The sequence below is a fragment of the Xiphias gladius genome, chromosome 11 (genome assembly GCF_016859285.1).
Source record: "Xiphias gladius isolate SHS-SW01 ecotype Sanya breed wild chromosome 11, ASM1685928v1, whole genome shotgun sequence".
NCBI classification, from domain to species: Eukaryota; Metazoa; Chordata; class Actinopteri; order Istiophoriformes; family Xiphiidae; genus Xiphias; species Xiphias gladius.
The window spans coordinates 28,070,492-28,089,145 of NC_053410.1; the positions used below are offsets into that span (position 1 = coordinate 28,070,492).

The 18,654-nt window shown below is 37.1% G+C and overlaps 1 protein-coding gene across 2 annotated transcripts in view; it reads left to right on the top strand.

The window, feature by feature from the left end:
• Window positions 1-2,784: 2,784 nt before the first annotated feature.
• The window catches only part of rasgrp3 (RAS guanyl releasing protein 3 (calcium and DAG-regulated)), a 96,048-nt gene continuing 80,178 nt past the window's right edge, over window positions 2,785-18,654 (top strand). For both annotated transcript variants that reach the window (XM_040139675.1, XM_040139676.1), the window contains exon 1: window positions 2,785-3,040. The gene's annotated coding sequence lies outside the window, so the exon portion shown is untranslated. The remainder of the gene's footprint in view (window positions 3,041-18,654) is intronic.

An 18,654-nucleotide genomic window follows, 5' to 3' on the forward strand; every position in this document is an offset into this window, starting at 1 on the left:
GCATACAAGTTACACCAACAACGTAGACAAAGTAGAAAAGTACCATTTATAATGGTACTTAAAGAATCCAGAAACCAAAGTTGTTGAGAATAAAATAGAAAAAATTAGAGCTCAATAGAGCTTGAAACATTTTATCAGGCACTATTTTCTCAACCTCAGGCCTCCAATGGGACACATATTGACTTTTTTTAATGCTCTTTAGAACTACCCATACTCACAAACTTACAAATATAAGTCTACTACAACCAGTCTCTGCCAAAGAATTGAACCCAGCTGTCTCTAAAACTAAGGCTAGAAAGTCCCCAGGTTCAGATGGTTTTACCACAGAGTGGTACAAATCTCTAAAGCCACAAATAGCTCCATTATTATGTAACACTTCTGGATCTTACAGAATGGAGAAATTCCAACTTCTGGAAGGAGGTGATCATTTCAGTTATCCTCAAGGAGGGTAAAGATAAACTAGAATCAAAGATGTAAAAGGCATCAAGGTGGCAGGTACTGATCAGAAGATGGTACTATTTGCAGATTACGTTCTAATCTACTTGAATGATCCTGCAAAATCATATCAGGTCGTAAACTCAATATATTGAAAACAGATTATGACTCTAACTTTTACTGCCCTAAATTCAATCTGCAATGTGAAGCTGATTCACTAAAATATTAAGGAATAGCGCCCCCAAGTAAACTATGGGCTATTATCTTCAAAGATAAAAGCAGATTTGCATAGATGGAATCTTATCCCATTTTTAAGTCTGAATTCAATGATAAATAATACGAAAATGAGCATTCCACCTTGACTGCTTTATTTCTTTCAGACTCTACCAGTAGATGTAAACAACAATTTAGAGAATGGGACAAATGGATTTCCGGCTTTATCTGGCAAGTAAAGAAACCAAGAATTGGATTTGGTACTTTACATTTAAGAAAAGAAAGAGGAGGAATAGCACTTCCTTGTTTAAGAAGATTTTCATACACTTCACACCTACTCCTTTGTTATGTTGGTGTAATAGGGAGGACAATTCTGGATGGAAGGAATTAGAATTTGAAATGATTACTAGTTTAACTACAAATCCTCTTCTGCCACAATTGCAGATAGGGGACTGGCAGCCCAGTTGGAAGAGACCAGAAACTCCTGGATCAATGTCACACTAAAAATATGGCAGAAGCTAGTGAATTCGTGTGGAATCCAGAACATGTTAAGACTATTGAAGTGGTGTGCTTTCTGGCTGGTACTTTCTGTGGAGGCTTGGGGAAAAATGTGCAGTTTCCAGTGGCAGCTCAACTGAAGATTGGAGAGAACACTGCTTGAAAAATATTATAAGTAGTTGGTTCTTCAGCTCTACTTGCCTATCTGTAAAATGCATAAAACTACAATGGCACTCAGTAGAGTGCACACCTCCTTCAAGGCCAGCATCAAACAACATACACCAGACTTCAGAGAAAATTTTTTTAAATAAAAGTACGTGATTCAGATCTACCCCAAACTTTATGGGTTTTTCGTTGGCCCATGCCCCAATCCCTCGACCAATGCCATTGCAAATTGGTTCCATACTTTTTGTGTCATTCTGCTGAGGAACAAACAAACAGACACGCATGAAAACATAACCTCCTTGGCAGGGGTAAAAAAAAATGGAATAGGGCTTCTTGTAAAAATATTCCAAATATTTGTACATTCTTTGACATTGTCTTTTCAAAATACAAATAAAATGAAAAAATTATAAAATAGTGCATGTTAGCATAGGAGGGGGACAGTGGATTTTTTCTTACATTAGAATCACATTACAAAAGTGATCTTTTCGTGGCCAATATGGACAGGACAAACAGCTGCATCAACCAAGAACTCTTTCAGTGTACATATGGGCATGTGATTATAGTACAGCTACACTTGAAAAATGTGAACCTATTCTTTAAGACCGTAAGAATTCCTTTGTGAGTTCTAAATTTGGACCAGTCATAACACCTTCACCACACCAGTCAGTATAATTTGATGAAGGATGCTGTGAAAATTTCACCATTCCTCTATTTCATCCATTAAATATGTGAGAATGTTGGTAATATCTCTGTAACATATATTTACATACCTTAATTGCCCCCCGTCCCCCCTTTTTGTTCACTGTGTCCAAGTACATTTGCTCCAATTCACCTACCAAGGAATCAAAAAAAACTTTAGTATGTCATGCCATAGAAAACAGCCAAATGGCGTGAAAATTGTTAAATTATAGTGTCCCGAAAGTACATATCGCACAGCCCCTTGTAGAAAATGTGTGTGAGGCAGTAAAAGTTGGAGTTCAATTCTTTTTGTTCAGCCAAGCAGCAGGATGTGCAGTCAGTGTTTTTGTTTAGGCAGAAATTTTTAGAAGCCCAGAGAGACAACTCTGGGCTAGAATATTACTAATTTAGAAAACTAATACTAATACTAATACTAATACTAATACTAATACTAATACTAATAGTAATACGAATAGAATATAACAAAAATGAAATCATATAAATTCTGCCCTTGTAAAACTAAACCATGTATTTCTCTGGACATTTACTGGTCAACTGTTGCTGGGATCTGAGACAGGAAGACACAGAAAAAAACATGAACGTGTGCAAAAGCATATTGTGATACATTTCCTTCTCTGCTCTTTTCCACTTTACCTTGTGTAGTCCCTATATTTAGCTCAGTCCAGGGAAACCAACCATCACAGGCAGGAAAACTAAGTTTGGAAAGAATTGAAGGAAGTCTAGTGACCATTTAGACAAACAACTCACACACACACTGGGATCAGTTCTGGCTGAATATGCAGCAGTGATGTATATGACTGAGAAAGACAAAAGGCCTGACACACAGGGCCTGAAGAAAGAGTTGGGAAATACTTTGATCCTGCACTTAGGACTGGACAGCTATGCTGGGTTTAATAACACCTTTGTCGATCCAGCTGGTCTTGGGTTTTGATGTGGATTTGAACAGACAAAAGGTGGATCCATATATGCACATGTTTAAAAGGTGGATCCATATTGTCTAGATCTTGGCAGATTGGAAGTCTCAGATGAGGTAAGGCGCAAAGTGGCTGCCTAAATGTTGGAATGATATTCAATGTATCAATTGATATTAAAAACCACTGTCATCCATAAATACTACCTGAATGGCTTTGTAAAATTAGGCCCAAAAATGTCTTTCTGATATTTGCTTTAATTAGAATTTTAACTTGCACTGCGCATATAATGACAATTTTGTGCTGGTTTGGAGTGACACTTATCATGTAAAAACGTGCCTGTCCTTGCACACTCCCATCTATCAGACATTTAGAGGGATAGCTGTCTTTTCTCAGGATTTACTGGGATTATACAACAGCTGTATATGTTTGATAGTCATATGGTACTGCAGGTGTATACAGGTATACCACATGATATGAGTACACAAATTACAGTTAGTGTTTTTTCTAAATCAAACTACATACTTGCACTGTAGATGACAGTATGTATATTTTGTGATGCACTTCATTGCATAGCTAGCTGTCTAAATTTAACATTAATCAGTGTGTCGCAGATGAGGAGTAAAATGGAGTGAAGTCCGTTGCATTCGAAGTGGGTAATTACCCCACTATACTCACAGTCAGACATTGGCAACACAACGCTGTTTCTTACTCTATAAACACAAACCTTCATGGCTTAACAATAACAATAAACTAACAATAGTTTTGGGTTTGGACTATTGATTGCAGTATAGTTGCTTTTAGTTATTTACTGTATATCTACACTGGTATACTTACAGTATATTTGCATATTTATTAAGGCTGCATTAAAAGACTTTGTCTTTAGTTGGCTCTACATGCATGTGAATTAGAAGCCTGAAATATTTGCTTTAATCTTTTAAACATTTTGCAGTTGTAAGAAGCTACCTTTCAACATTCAGTAGCACAGCAAATCTGTGATTTATCTATTACTATTTTAATTTAGTAAGTACTATACTCATAACAAAATAAGGACCAAATAAATGTTCTGTTTATGAGTAGTTTAGTTGGCTAGGTAAGAAGTTATACAGCAGGAATTTACAAGCATTTATATTTGCTGTAGGTGTGTAGGTTGGGGATTAGGGCAGGGTGGGAGAATATCTTATAAATACAGTGTGTATAAAGAGAAATTACCTGAACTGAAAGATACATAAGTTTTGAGGGGACCCACAAAAAGACTGCATCTTGTAATGTGCCACAAATATGTGTTTTTACGTGTTTCTGCAGTGTATGTGTTGCTCTGGCATCAAAATGTCAAAGGGGACATGGCTTTGGACAAACATTCTTTTAATGGGTGTTTAGCCTAAAGTGCTGTGAATAAGACATAATTAAAAATCTAATTGGCAGATTTGCAATACAGCACTTTTATCCTCCTTAAAGATTGAAGTCTCCATTTGAGACACATTATGACTTTCTACTACACCCATTTTTATGACAAAACATCAGTTTTGCACACAAGATATCCATAATCATAATACGCAGATTGCCATGACATTTGCAGGGTCAGTCATGTCAATGAATTTTAATGTCATTCATCTAACACCACCCTCAGGACAAAATTTTACACTTTGAGCCCTACTACTGGTAAGAATCCAAGAGCAGAATGTTGCGCATTGTGTTCAACACTGTAGGGTGTCATCTACAAAGTAGCCTCTACAGAAGTCAGAAACGGGCCTTTGCATCTACTTGGATCTTGTAACTTTTGGACGTGAACTAAATGTTGATCCTAACTAGGGAGCAGAAAACTTACTCTACTGTTTGTTTAAATTATAAATGATTCAAGCACTATCTTTGTGGTTGTTACATATACTGTACAACCTGGCCTTTCTTATTCTTGGGTATTTGCAGTTAATTTAAATTGCACAACTCAACGTTACCAACCCACATAGCTAAATTACAGGACTGAAAAAATTTGAAAAGGAGACAGTATGCACATTTACTGTAACTCTCTCTCACACAGACACATAAACATTAAAGCAGTTAGAAGTAACAGATGGCATAGTACATTGATGGACACTGTCATAGAGGCTGTGGCAAAGTCTCTGTTTATGACACTGCTGCATTTTCTAATTCAGAAGCAGTTTGTCGGACTGCTTGATTCATTCTCAATGGGGTTTTATGACCACAATTCTTTAATACATACAATTTATAAAGTATGTCTCAGTCTTAACATGTGTCCAGCTTTTGTAATAAAAAAAAGAAGCACTCAGTGCCTCTCTTTCAACACAATCCACAAGAGTTGCATACATTCATAACGAACAGCAGCACGACTGACACATGCAAAATCCAATTAGCATAATTATTTCATTGGTTGTCACCTGAGACTCCACAGAATAGACTGGTGATAATCTGACTGCCCCTATGAATGTTTAAAACAATTCAATTTATTCATAATTCCAATTACCTGGCTGCAGTTTGTCCACAGTGCAGTTACCCTTGGGTTTGATGAGTGACCCTCATTGACTGCTGCAGGACCACTGTAGCTAGGTTTCCATCCAAATGTGGTGTGAATTTAAGATGAATTTCAAGAAAATCGTAATTAATGGGCTTTTCCATACACTACCACTAAGCAAATATTAGGAGACAAACAGTTGATGGCACTAATTTTCCAGTCAGGTGCCATTAAACCATTGCAGAAGATGGCATAGAAAGAGGACAAAAAGATTTCCAGTCAAACCTCAAATCTTGAAAATAATGTAGAAAACATTAGCAAAGTATGGCATTTCTGTTTGTTTCATGTTTTAATTTGAGGAATGTTATAGTCTTATCATTTCTCCACACAGATCTCATGTTTTTGTCTGCCACTAACTTTTGTCTCCTAGTGGAGCAGATTCCTCAGTTGATGTTTAATTCACATGCTTCATGTACATCATGATTTATTAAGTACATACACACACACCATCAAAACGTACACATAAAAACTGCATATGGTCTATTAAGTTGATTTGATTGATAAGTTTAAGGTCACTGCTAACTGGTCAGTGTTGTAGATATTGTGGGCTGGGCTAACTGAGGCTGCACTCTGATATTGCTTACCCTCTATGAAGTTATGAAAAAATACAGAGACAAACAGTCAGCATTTGTTTTGACCTGTGAGTTTTCAGTGAGATTTAGTCTTAGTAAAATCTACTAAGAAGTTGATTAATGAGTTTTAGAGACCTGAAACTTGCTTGTGTTAGATAATCTGTAGCAAAATATTGTTGCCAAAGTTACATTGTTGTTGGAGACCTCACATCAGAAAAAAATGTCAGCTTTGGTAGTTTGTTAAAATACTGAAAATACTGTGTCCATGTGAATGATGAATGTTGTTTTTGATAATTACATCAGAATATAGCATCTTATTGTTAAAACACTATAAAATATAGGGAAGCAGTTGGGGTGGAGGCTGGTTTCATTTAACCCAGCTCAATAGCCGTCAGAATTATGTCCACATTGGATGATTGTGCACCTCACTATTTATGGCCATTGCCAATGTTCAGTGCTAATACAGGAAGCTTTGTGTCCTTTATAAAGTGTATCAGAAAATTAACTGTATGGCGGTCAGGGTGGTGGATATGTAGCGCATCAGCCTTTCATGAAGGAGATCAGAGCTCGTGTTCTCTCACAGAACTGCACCTAGCATTCGCTAAAATTTAATCATACATGAACCAAAGTTTATTTGTCACAAACAGTCTTTCCCTAACCATAACCGTACAGTAAATGTCATCTGTTGATACTGCAGAGAGTGAGAATTTTAAAAATGTTGACATTGGAAGTGAAAAAAATGTTGGCACTGAAAATAATCTATGGTTTGGCAGAACTGTCCAATATTAAGAATACTGTCTGGCAAAGAGGGATTTTTAACCATGACCAAGATTTTTCCTTAACGTTAACCCAGTAGTCTGAGTTGCCTAAACCTAAATCTGTGTTAAAGTAATGCACTCCAAACAAATATTGCTGAATCTATTTTAAATTTAAATTAAAATAAGTTGTTAACACAGCTGGAAGTGTTCATTGGAGTTCATTGGAGTTGTTTTTCTGGCCACCTGGAAAATATAAGTTCAGGTTTTGGTCTTTACACACTCCTGAGGGAAATATCTGGCTCTTTAGCTGCTAAATGCTCTACTATATTCACCAGCTAGTCGCTAACTCTATCTGTCTGTCTCTTTGTTGGTGAGCAGGTAGTGGACAGTGAAACTGTCATTCAGGGTCCAGGCTAGTTCCAGTGCATAAGTCCAGGGCGAAATTTCTTTTCCAGTCCTACCATTCGGTCTCCACCATTGGAAACCCTCACCGATGTTAACGCAGGTCTTCCCCGTCGCCTGATCATAGCCCTTTTTTCAACTTTTGTTTCTCGGCCATGTCTCCTTCTCTGTTGTTTAGCATGTTACCATACACTGGAATTTACCGTCTCTCTCACTTCCCTTTAATATTCCGTCCCCCTCCTTTGCATAAGCATGGTGCTGATTGGCTGGAATTGTCCGGAACACCGGATTTTTTTCAGCACACTTACTGAAGGGACAGCTACCATGGGGAGATATTCGCTGAATTTGACAAAAAGAATCTTAGATTAGAATCGCTTACTCTACCTTTAACTCAGATTTCTGAAACCTCATATCTTTGGCTGAGCTTTAAAATGCATTTTTGCTATGAGGATTGTGGATTTTGAACTTCTTCATTTTCATTAAAATTGCTTTAGGAAGGGATTGTTTCATGGCCAGTACAGAGATAAGGAATGATTACAAGGATCAAGAAATGTTTCTAAGTACATACTGTACTGTATGGGCATCTCTTTATATCTGATTAAAGAATAACTAAACGCAGTGATTAATGGTCAAAAGTTTCAAGCCTGTTTACCCTCTGAGGCAGACTGATGGATGTGGTCAGAAGAGTGCTTTAATGCACCTGTAACCACACCAAACAGTGATGTCACAGGGTCATGGAGTACATCTGTACATCGCTGAAGTAAGGTGAGAAGTTACTGGACATCAACAAGATATGATTTTCAGGGGGGTGTTAGTGTGCTCTTTAAATCTCAAGGTAACTGATATGATTTACATACAACAAGGTAGAAGTCCTTACTTTGTGGAATGATCCGAAATGGAGCCGCGAAAAATCTATCCAAACCCAACTTGCATAAATTAAGTTTCAAGAAAGAGTGCAGCCAGATCTGAACCAAATAGACCTGATCCAAAATGCGGCTGACTCGAATAGACCTAACAGAGAGAGAACAGCAAACAACAAATACTATGATGCCCTATAAGTGAATTCAATCAATTAACAAGCAGCTGTGGTGGAAAAGAGCAGCAATATAGTAATACTAGTCTCCGCATACTAAGGACCTAAACAGCTACAGCCGGTGGCACTGACATCACACCTGATGAAGACAGTGGAGAGGCTGGTTCTTGTCCATCTCCACCCCCTTGGTGATCATTGGAGGTGCTACATTTTGATTATCGACCTGGCATTGGGGTGGATGATGCTGTCATCTGTGTCCTACATACTGTCAATCCCTCTCTCACCTAGAAAAGGCTGAGAGCACTGTGAGAATCATGGTTTTTGATTTCTCCAGTGCCTTCAATTCCATACAGTCCACACTTTTGAGTGAAGAGTTGGCACAGGGGTGGACCATCACCTCACAGCATGCATCACCAACCAACCACAGTATGTGAGGATATGGGACTGTGAGTCCAACATGGTTGTCCACAGCACGGGACCCCGCAGAGTCCTGGCTGCCTTCCTTTTAACCCTAACCCTGCACTGGTCTGACAATACAAACACACTCTATAAGAAAGGCCATAGAAGAGGAGACTCAGCAGATAAACCTGCATCTCGACTGCTGACAGGAAGGAACTGAACAGACTGGTTAAGAATGCCAGTTCTTAACCCAGTGGAGGTGGTGGGAGAAAGGAGAATGATGGCTAAACTATCATCACTGATCGAGAACATGTCCTACCCCATGCATGACACTCTGACAGCACTTGGCAGCTCCTTCAGTGACAGGCTGCTTCAAACACTGTGTAATGTTAATATTTCCTAACTGCAATAATGTGACTTCAACCATTAAGTCTGTTTACTTTTTGTATTTATTTTACTTAATTATTTTACTGATGCTCCTGCTATTGCACTATCCCCTTTGCTGCTGTAACACTGCAACTTTCCCCACTGTGGGATTAATAAAGGATTATTGTACTTTATCTTATCTTATCTTAATCTTATTTTATCTTACTAATGTCCTAAGAAGGAATGTTAAGTCATATAAACTCAAATAATTTGTTTATAAGGTTTAAAGAAAAATGTATATAAATAACTGAAAGTCCTATTTTCACCTTCTACACCAACAATAAATTCTGTAGCCACCTGGTTGATAGATGGACAAAAGACTGTTCTAACCTATTTAATATCTATGAATCAAATTCCAAAAAACTGTCAATTCAAAGTGTAAATCTTGATGATTTCCTAAAACACAAGAAAGCTAGATGCATTGCATCCTTGTCTGATTTGGTTTAATTCCATTTAAAAAAAAAATCGGAACATACAGTGTTTGACATACACTTATAAGCCAAAGCATTAGAACCAGTTACCAGTTTTAGATTTAGATTTAGATTGTCTTCCTAAAGTATTTTTCAAGCAGTCAGGTGTGCACTGTTAAAGCATAATCCTCAAGAAAAAAGTTACACCTCTGTAATGCATTTTACATTGTTTACATCTGGTAGCTTAAAAGCACAAAGTGAGATTTGCTTTAAAGAGAACAACCGCAGGAATTCATTTGTACCTTTAACACAAGTGATGATCTTTTTATTGGCTAAAGTTGTATGGTATTTAAATTTTCATGTCAAAAGGAGGAAACCTGCTTTCTTGAGTCTTTATGCAGGATAAAGTCTGCACTACTCAATTTTTAATGGATCAAACTACTATGTGTAATGTGTTAATGGTGATGATGAACCCAAAGCCAATTATCACCAACACTGCTTTTCCCTTTCAACTCTACAGGCCTTTTAACCACTTTGAGATTGTTTTCACATTATTGTCCCTAAATTCCAGAGAATAAGCAGGCAGCTGTTTTCAGGGAAACAGTTCTTCTAAACCAACTGTATACTACCTGCCCAGTACCAAACAGCAGACTGACAGAGTTAGCACCTAGCTGATGAACACTGGGGCTTATTGGCTTCATGGCCGCATACAGTATTTTTCTCAGGAGTTGGTGAAGAGCTAAATGTAGAACAAGTTAAAAGGAGAGTGGCTATTGGACTTCTATTCGTCATTCCACCAAAAGCACAACTCCAAATGAATGGTAATGTTGCTCCATATCTGCAACTGTTTGCTAAAGTTGTGTTCAGACAGAAAATGAAACAATTTTTCACCATGCAACATCCGTGCGAATTTGACTTCTGGATTGTTTCTGCAGCCTGTGTTTATTCGCCCCTTACAGCCGACATACCAACTGCCAACTACAGATCTTAGCTGTAAGCTAGCTAGCAATGGAAGCACTGACTGTATGTGTGTTTGTTTTTAACTGCAAATTGAAATTGTGTTTTTTTCCCTACGCTTGAGTTGAAACATTTGCAACTTGTGCAGTTCTGTCTTACTTTAGGGTGATGATTTAAGATGAAATTGAAGTCACTTTCAAACTTGCTCATAAATAATATGGCATAATTGCATGATAACTGTGAACCCATGGCTGTTCCTGACTTTTGAATCCATTGATTGTTGTTAAACAAGAACTGACTTCTCAGTAATACAAATTGTGTAAGTGCCAGTAAATTTTCACTTGGTGGATAATGATTCCGTCTTAGCTAGGGAGAATAAATATCAATATTTCCAGCTTGTTCTACTGCAACCAAAAATAAATTTCATGCAGATTTAAATACGTCTTTTAACTAGCAGGTGAAAGAAAAACGGGTAAAAAGCATGGTTTTCATGGTAACATGATATCTACAAGGCTATGTGTAGCATTTGTAAAGTTAAGTTAGGATTATGATCTGGGTTAGGTGTTCAGGATGCAAACAAATGTAAACATTTAGAAAAAAAAGGATTTCAACTTCCTATCACAGAAATGTATGGATTGACCTTTGACGCATGAATTAACACTAATTGAAGTTATTAATGGTTCACAAATGTTAATGTTAAAAAAGGTTAAGAATCAGTAAAATGTTCATCTTACTTATAGATCACACTCAAACTATAGAAGATATATATAAATAAAATTATGAAAAGAAAATACCCATTTAATTAACGGTTTTTATTAATTTGTGTTCCTTTGTTCCTCCTCTGAAAGTGTTCAAGTTAGGATTTAAACACGTGCGTGTGTGTGTGTGTTTGTGTGTGGGTGTGTGTGTTTGTGTGTGTGTGTGGGTCACATGGCAGGACAGGCAGGACTGCTGCTGCTCCAGGCTGCTGTGTTTACCAACAAGAGGAGGAGGAGGTCATAGCATAGTATACGCTCCACTATGGGAGTCTCTCTGCTGGACAGCGAGTAGCAGACTGCAGCATTCAGCAGCAGTTACAATTATTTAACTGAAAAGACAGAACTTTAACTTGGATGGTTGCTGAAACGCTGCTGAATAAGGGTAAGATTTGACTGTTTTTGAAATATAGATTTCATAGTTTGTGTGACATTTATTATTGTTAGTGACAGCAACAACAATATTTAAAGGTTGGTTGTTGCCTTCCAAGACGAATGAACAACCTTACAGTTGACTCTTTTAGAAAATAGTTTTTCAGCTATGGCTTCATTTTGTGTAATTAAGACTAGTGTTAAGTCAGTGTTTGGCTGAACCAGCGTGTGTGGTAAGAAGTACAAGTCAACAACATTATATTACAGTTGTGTCTCTGACTGTTAAATTGGTATCTTGTGAACAACATTAAACAAACCTTAACATGAGGCAGGACTTTTAAGAACAGTATACTGAAATTGTGTAAATGTGCATCTTTGTGTGTGCACCTATGAGCAGTGTATGTCACTAAACTATGCATAAGCACACAATGATGCATCCACAAACCAGAGGCAGAGACACAGTGACCCATTGTGGAGCCAGAAAAGCACAAGTCATGCTAAAGGGCACAGCTGACTGTAACATGCACAGCTGAGCTGTGAAATTTAAAGGAGGAAAATCATAAGAATTTGTTAGTGTTTGTATCCCATAGAAATTGGCATATAATGCATTAATGTTTGACACACTGTGAGAGCAGAGTGATGTCCAAACAGATAAAGTTAAAGCGAACACTTTGAAAGTTTCAGAATGGCCTCTTTGTTGTTTGTGATTGCATGTCTGCGTCACACTGTCAGTTGCAAGCTGCATTAAGTGTCCTTGCTTCAATTGTGCAGATTTATTGTCCCTATTCCATAATTTTACTTTTATCAGTGCATTTGTTTAACATTTGATTTATAGTTAGACTTAGGACCTATTTGTCCAAGACAAGTCCAAGCACTGTTAAGCTCATGGAGTAAGAACAAGAGTCAGCTATATTATTCACTCAAGAAATTTCACTAGATTTAAATGTGTGATAAGAATAAGCAATCATAGCTGTTCTAGTCTATTGTGAAATTGTGAAATATTGTCTGGCTGGAGGGCCTTTCTGCTTGAATTTCTGTATGGTTTTCCTCTTGAGCCTCTGGTTTCCTCACATGAAACACACACAGACGAAAGACATGCAGGGTTTGGAGACTTCAAATTACACTTAGGTGTGAATGTGAGTGTGTGTAGCCTTGTGGCTAAAGACTGGTGACCTCGTTAGGGTGAACTTAATAGAATGAAGAATGAAAATGGTTAGGTAATGTAGAACTTTCTATGAACAAATTGCATACGAGCATGCAGCACATGGCTACTAGCATTATCGGAATGTACAGCCACTCATAAAGAAAATTTACTGGATTATTTGCACTTTATGTCTCCTCAGAAAAGCATAGACAAACAGGTCAAATTTACTGCTTTAGAATGGACATGGTTATGTAATGCACACCATGTCCTTCCAATGTTCAAAACTTCTTTTGGATGTGTTATTCAGTGCAGACATTAAAGGATTAAAGTTATGATGATAAGGAAATGCTTTCTTATCACTTGTGTATGGAACATATAGCATATGTTATGCAATGGCATAAGGCAGATGCAGTGGCCTTTTGTGGTCTTCTGTGTCACTGGCTTGAAATTCTTTATTCTTTTTCTTATACAGAGGTTTACGCAATTAAGTTGAAAGTGTTCCTATGAGTTTGAAATTATTTTCTGGTATTATACCACTCTTTTAAAACCATGATTTTGCATGATAGATGAAGTTTGATTTTATAATTTTTCAATATATCATGGCTTTTGCACTCATTTCCAATCCTAGTCTTTCACATAAAGTACATCAAGTTTTAAAGTTATATGTTTAGGGACCATAAATCTCCAAAACAAACGTAATTAGCCGCATTTATCAGCCATATTTTATATTATCTGTCTCTTCTCCTAACTTTGATTTACATCTACAATTATTTGCTTTAGTCAAAACACTATTGTAGTTGTAGTCCATGAAAAAATTTAAATTAAATCCAGGGTTGGTGTCTGCGTTGGTGCGTTATAAACTTTAATACTGAAAAGAACATGCTGAAAAAAAATTTGATGCCACTTGACAGTGAAAAAGGTCAAGTACGTGACTAAATCAGCTTCTGAAGAATAGTGTATTTTGTGGCTGGGAGGGTATTGGTGTTTTATTAATCAGAAGCATTCAATTTTATTAATGAGTCCAAAGATTTGAAAGTGAATGGTGACTGAAATTTGTACACTTGCCTGATCCACACTGTATAGTTTTTTCTTTGTTGATGAAAAGTATACTAATTTCACCATAGTTTTTCATGTTACTTTTTACTTTTATTTTGTCTTGTCAACAGTGTGGAAAAATGTTGACAGTAATCATTTTTCATTTGTTTTCTTGAACGCTAACTTGAGGAGGATGTTTTCATCTCCTCTGATGGTTGCTAGTGTGGACCTGTGAATAGACTGGTGAATGCTTTGACATAGATGGATTTGACAAGTGCTTGAATTTCTCAGCAAATTCTGTTGCAGGTGTAAATAATGGAAGGAAAATCTATTTGGAGCCGTCTCTATGCTCTTGGAGACATGATTCAAAAGTATGCCATACTCACATTCACATAACAAATTAAGTGAAGCCTGTGAAGTAGTTCAGGCAGCCCAACTTGAGTCCGCTGCTACAGATCACATTATATACTCTTCTTACTGCAACACATATCCAACACACTCTTTTAGTCATGGTGGTATTCTTAAGCCACCAGGGCTCTGGTCATTCTTTTGCTGCATGGCTTTGTAAACACTTACCCTGAAGATATGCCAGTGCTTGCTACATCTGCTGCTGCTGCTACTGACGGCATTTCATAGCCCCCCCTCCACCCCATCATTCACCTATGCAGTCTATGCGTAGTTGAGCTCTTTGTTTGCTTGATAGGAGCATCAAGGTTAAAGCCTAGACACGAAACATTAATGCTGTGCACATTCTACATTTACATAATAATATATATTCCACTTGAACTGGCTGAATGAACTCTTTTTTCTGGGATCATGCAAATTATAGAACCTTAAAACAAGGTCAAATACCAGAAAAGGCTGTAACCCTGACTTTGGCTGCTCCTTTAGAGTCCAGTGATCTCCTATTCATGTTACATGGCTAAACAAGGATTTGAAAAGGATGTAACCAGTTGATGAGAAAGGCAATGTCATCATAGAAACAATTCCCGTACAACCATCTAGCAAAGCCAGTCATTAAGATGAATTTTGTTCTTATTCTTTTAGTGTGTTTTATATTATTTGTTATGTTAAAAAGTGCTCTATAAATAAAATGTAATTTAACAGGAAAGAAGCAAAAACAGATTCACTTATATGACATAAGACAATATACATGTCATCATGCTTCTTACTTCTTACCTTCTAAGCTAATTAGCAGGTGGGCTTTTGAATTCATCCTCATAGTAGCCTGACTATAATATTTATATACCTTATCTTCAGAGAGTATTCCACATAACCCTCTAGCTATACGCTGGTGTCAGGAAACAGGATATACATAATATCTGTCTTAACAACCTTGCAATTGCTTATGGTTGGACTATGGAGCTTTAGTGAGCAATAAAGTGAATTGATTGATTGGTGAGATTAAATTTGTCACAAGCAAGCCAGACTGTGAACAACGCCAGAAAATCTGACAGCGTTTGTACCACTGTCATAACTGTACAGGTATATCTAATTATATGTCAGCTGGGATGTCCTCAGCTGATCCGCAAGAATGTTTTCAGAGCTGGTTAAGACTTTAATAATCCCAATGCTGACGATTATATAATGAAATTCAGGCATTTGTTTCCTACAATTTTTCAAAATTTTTCCCCAAAATTTTTCAAGCCTGTCTTAAAACAAAAGTCAGTTTCCCATACGAAAAATTGAAATATTTCGCTTGCTGTAATCATTCCTCCTTTCCATTCTGACCCCGAAGAGATCTGTTCCCAATCAGTTTTAGTGGAAGGTATGTATTGCTTTCAAAATCCAGAGTTGTCGTTCTGTGTAAAAGTACACTCCAAAGTTTTTCTGAAGCTAATATGAGGCTCCATTAGTCTGTATTAGACAAATCAAGTGGATATCTTCCAAAGTTTCAGTCTTTTAAGTACAAAATTCCCTCTTTGTGTTAATAAAACACACTGCAGCTCAGCAAGGAAAGGAAGGAAAGCAAGGAAAGATCTTTTCATGCCACTATGAAAGAGAAGAGTGATTAGAGTGAGGAAATCCTGTTGCAGTGTTCATACTACTACTACTTTTTAAAGACAGATCTCAAAAACTGTGAACCTATCCTTTAAAATATTCCTATTAAGTTTTACTACTATACCTTTAATGCTCTAATTATATATATTTATATATGTGTATTTTCCTACATATGTTTCAATGTGTAGGAAAATACACATATAAATCTATATAATTGCATATATGGATCAAGTTGTATAGAAAAATATAAAATGTAAAATTGGAACTTGGTAGCAGCAGATGCTTAACATAGTCTTAGGCCAGAATTTGATATGTAATAGTTCTGCCATAGTAACACGGTGGAGTCACATCTTGAAGGCACATGCACTTTTACATATTTCTGGTTAAAAGAGATGTTTGTGAGCTACAGAGCCCCCAAAAGGTCACGGTGAGATTTTTTTTTCTGAAATTTCTTTGCATTACCTTGCAATATGTTTTGCATCCCCTCTGATGCATAGAAAAAGGCTGAGCTGTATTGGTAAATGGACTGCACTTATATATTATTATTATATAGCTGTTTTCTAGTCTTATCAACCATTCAAAGTGCTTCACTTACATTCCACATTCACCCATTTGTACACACAATCATGCATACTGATGGCACAGCCATCATGGAGCATGGGGTTCAGTATCTTGCCCAACGACACTCCGACATGCGGACTGGAGGAGCCAGGATCTAACCAACCAACCTTCTAGTTAGTGGAAGACTTGCTGTACCTGCTTAGCCTCAGCCACCCTAAGTATTATGATATAGTATTTTGATATAGTATTTCGTATTGAAATTGGTACGTAATAGACTGCTGTTTGTTGTGACCACAGTGTTGGTGGACATTGAACCCTCGGCTGTAGTGGAGCAACTTTACCTAGCTCTCTCAGTGACTGCTGCTGAGGCTGATTGAGAAAGGCTGTAGCTGTGATCATGACTATAGCCACATGATGACAGCCTATGTTTGGATTGTGGCTGTAGACATGGTTGTGCTTTGGTTGTTATTACTGTGACACATTAGTTTATAATGAGTGTAACTTGGTTGTATGTGTGTGCAGTGAATTGACATGGTGGTGCTGGCAGAGAGTTGTATTGAATCTACTTTATTTCTGAACTCCTGTGGTGTATTGGTAACATGTCTGTCATACGTGATAGAAACACCATGAGGGAAAATCCTGTGTCGCTTCATGATGCTTTCTCTGCTAAAGTTAATAGGAGCAGTTAAGAGTAGTCACAGTACAGCTATTTTAAGCATATCCATAGCATCATATATTCAACCACAGTGGCAGATATTGGCAGAGCAGAAACCATATCCACAGCCACAGCTTCACCCAGCACAACCAGGCAGAGCAGCTGCACCCAGGCTCACAGCCAGTGACTTTATGTCAGAGCTCTGTCTTTTGAATGAAGGAATGAGCAATAAATGCATCATGTAAAGTGTCATATCATCTCTCCTTTCTGTAGTATCTGCAGAGTGTGGCAGCGTATTATAGCTGTTTTGGACCAACACATTAACTGTCACTATGGATTGATCGAATGCAAAAAATATTGCAAGGGAATGCAAACGTAATGCAAGGTAATGCAAAACCCACTGTGGGGAAACACAAAAGTAGTTTAGAAAAAAAATTGCCATGGTGACCCTTCACAGGCTCTGTGATGAGAAGTGGTGGAAAGTACATCTATTGAACAACTACTGTTCAGTTTTGAGGTATTTGTACTTTACTTGGATTATTTTATTACACTTTATACTCCACTACATTTTAGAGAGAAATATTGTACTTTATTTGAAAGTTATTGTAACTTTACTAATTAAGATACATTTACACCTGCAACTAATATTTTTTCCTTGCTTAATCAGATAATCGATTAATTGATTGTTTTGTCTATTATCAATCACAGTTTGCCCAGGGACAAGGTGACGTCTTCAGATCTCTTGTTATGTCTGACCAACAGTCCAAAATCCAAATATGTTAAGTTTACAGTGATATCAAAGAAAGAAAAGCTTACTGCTTTTGTTTCTTTCATATCATTGGAAAAGCTTTGAAAAGCTGGAACCAAAGAATGGTTTCTGCTTCTACTTAACAAATGATAGTTGATTATCATAATAGTTGCTTATTTAATTTTCTGTCGATCAACTAATTGTTTGATCTGAGTTATATATATGATGTACTGCTTGACATAAAACTACAAACAGTGTATAAAGTAGTTAAAAAATATATCTCCACCTCCACCAACATTAAATTACTGCTAATGTCTCATAAATAATAATCTAATGATAGAGGCTATTAAGAAAATTTATCTGATAATACTTAGATACCTCTACGCGAGTAACACTTTGAATGCGGGACTTTAATTTGCAGTGGAACATTTTTACATTCTTGTATTGCTTTAAAGAACAATGAATCTAAGTACTTCTTCCACCACAGTTTGAATAAATACAGAAAGGGAACATTCAGAACTGTATGATTGTGCAACAGAAACTGTTTTATTTGCTGGGAGGGTCAACAAGTTTCCCCTGAAAGTACGTCAGCACCAGTTCTTTTGCTTTCTATTTTGGTTAGCCAGCTGTATGCTGATATGATATGATGTAAGTGGCTGAAGCTGAGAAAATTGTAGGGTGGAGCTTTAGCAAGACAAAGGTCACAGTTCACATTACTGAAAACTGCAATAGCCAGTGATGGAATTTTACACTGACAAAGTCAATTTATTATGGGTTTGCTGACACAGATGAAAGGACTCTCATTTGATTCACTGTTTCAAACACCACTGCAGTTCCAGCAAAGACAGTGCAAAGAGAATTTGTTCTGACATGGTTTTATTGTTTGGAACACATGCCACAAAACACCCATTTCACAACACAACAACACAACAAACGACCACATTTCAGAATACAGAAAGGATGCGACAAGACTTC